The following is a 2,500-nucleotide window of genomic DNA, read 5'->3' as shown; positions in this document are numbered from 1 at the left end:
GATCTAGTAGATTTCCTTGAGAGATTTGAGAGCTCTTGAAGTACACCCACTGACTCACGTGAAGCTACGTGACGTAATTTGGCATCAAGCAGAGAACAATTGGGCTGTAAGCTGCTGGGATTGGTTGAACCGCCCCAGCTTTGCACCTATTGTTCTGTTTTGGAGGTGTCAGCCAGATTATATGCTATTACTTGGCGAAAATTAGCCTCCTAATAAGCGGCCAGTCTCGAAGTTATTGTAGAATGATATGAAATCAAGCGCCCGCTGCCACCTTTTAGCCGTCCCAAAGTGAGTTCTCCTTTTGTTTTCACCTCTATTAAGCCGCCACCAACATTTCAATAAGTTTAGTTTGGCTTTGCTTTGAAAACTTGTTGAAGTATAATACAGTCCGAGATAGATGCTGACTGATAAAAAAAATTCAAACACACCTTTATTATGTTTCGATGTACAATTCCGCTGTCACTAAGCTAAGTAACACAGGTTTTAATTTTTACTCAACATACAAGCTCAGTATAGTGTGCGTCAGTCAGATCACTGAATGAATTCTCCAATAATAAGCTAAATACTTTGTCCTTGCATGTTCTTCTACAATTATTTGAGTTCAAACCTTCTGTTTTAAGCTTCGATTCCAACCAAGAAATTGACAGATTGTCTCCCGTGAAGTAGTATTCACATAGAACTTCCAAGTCATAGCCGCGACCTCTGTTTATACGTTTTCACTCAACAACTGCTTAATATTGACATGATTTGTTGCTCTCTTGAGAAATTTAGTAAGCCATATTGCCATCACTTTCGGGACATAATTAGAATAAATTGACTTTTTCACTTAAGATTATGCTAATTTCTGACGAACCTCTATAAGCCGCCCACCTCCATTAAGAGTTAGCCCGAGGGTGGCCGCTTAATAGAGGTTTCACTGTAAACTAGTAATAGCTATCGCTAAGTACCAACGAAACAGTCAATAGTCAATATAATACATAGTTTGCAGATTTGTATCAGAGTTCCAAAACACCCAACAGTAGTTGTATTTTTTTTATTGGAAAGTACTGCAACTCATCTTATCTAGTTAACAATAATACAATAATAGAAATTGCACACTTTGTTTCTCCAACAACAATGCAGATGACAACGTGTTTTGCAATAATATGGAATGTACTGCTAGAGAACACGCAAAGCAAGTGTACACAACACAATGGTCAGGGAAGTGGGAAAAAAATGTGTTTTCACTCACCTCCGAACACAAGATCATCAATAGTCGCGCGCGTCATCTAAGTTTGTCTAATGACATCACGCATCAAAACACGGGCTTTCATTGGTCCCTAATAAATCTCCAGGGATCCTTACATTACACTACGTAGCCTTACATTATACTTTTCATAGCACGATCAAAAATTTTTCTGCCTGCTGCCCTACTTCGCGCGGCATTAGGCTGGCCGCTTCGCAAGCCTCGCGTCTTCGCTCGGCTTGCTCGTTGGCAATGAGTTCACCAATCGAACAAACGAGTCCAGAGGCTTGCTCAGTCATCAAAGTAAGAATTCAACCGGTCAACTAGCACTTTAACACAGTACGATACTTTTCGTCTGAATTCATAAATCGAGTTCAAGTGCTCACTACGATATTTGTTGGTTTCCAGTGGGAAAGCGTTGGACTGAAAGATATCAACGTTCAATACCTAGGATACTTTTTTATCGATCATCGCGATATTAGTGTTATGTTTTTGTTTGTAATATCCATATACTGACAGGACATAATCAGGATATAAACTAGCAATATATAAAACAAAGGATTAGTGATGTGCGTTTGATTCCTCTTTTCTCTAGCCTGCGTAGCAAGCGTTTCAGTTGGGGTTAGTAAACCTCAACATTCCGAAGAGCGCCTTTTTCACACTTTCACACTTGAGCGCACACCTGTTTGGAACGTCTCAAAAAACGACCAATCAGAAGAAAGAACATGTCGACGGAAATTAATTAAAGAAAATCGCTAATTTTGAAAACAAACACGGTACAAGTGAAACTAGGGATAGCGAAGTAAATGTTGTTCATTAAGCTAGATAGCTTCGGGCCCGTCCAAACCAAGCGATAAGTGCAGAATATGCAGGGCCGATTTCCAAAATTCGGTATTCCTTAACGTAAGCGAGTCTCTCGTGCGATGATGTCGGAATATTTTAAGAGTGCCTGTCCGCAAAGATTAAAGACATCACGGCAAGGTTAGAAAATTTGATTTCGTTCGTATTTTAATGTTGAATAGGCTGGGATGTCACTAAAATCACCCCATAGTTTTCTTTCAGTAAAATATCCATTTGTTTCAAAGAAAAAAGGCAAACAACGAAAATCAGTTAAAATGCCATTTGAGGCGCTAAATTATTACAAGGCTGTGACAGCCTTGTGTGCAAAGACAAATCACTCTACCGCCTTCGGGAAAATATTGCGTTGCTCCGGCTTTGCAATAAAATAATTTAATTTTTAAGGCATACAATTCACTACAGCAAAAGTACTAGTAC

The 2,500-nt window shown here is 39.3% G+C and overlaps 1 protein-coding gene across 1 annotated transcript in view; it reads left to right on the top strand.

The window, feature by feature from the left end:
• Window positions 1-2,500, top strand: part of LOC137991888 (neurexin-4-like) — a 22,301-nt gene that overhangs the window by 2,030 nt on the left and 17,771 nt on the right. The gene's annotated exons all lie outside the window — the stretch shown is intronic.

The sequence above is a fragment of the Montipora foliosa genome, chromosome 1, assembly GCF_036669935.1.
Source record: "Montipora foliosa isolate CH-2021 chromosome 1, ASM3666993v2, whole genome shotgun sequence".
NCBI lineage: Eukaryota > Metazoa > Cnidaria > Anthozoa > Scleractinia > Acroporidae > Montipora > Montipora foliosa.
This window is presented reverse-complemented; position numbering and strand designations above follow the sequence as displayed.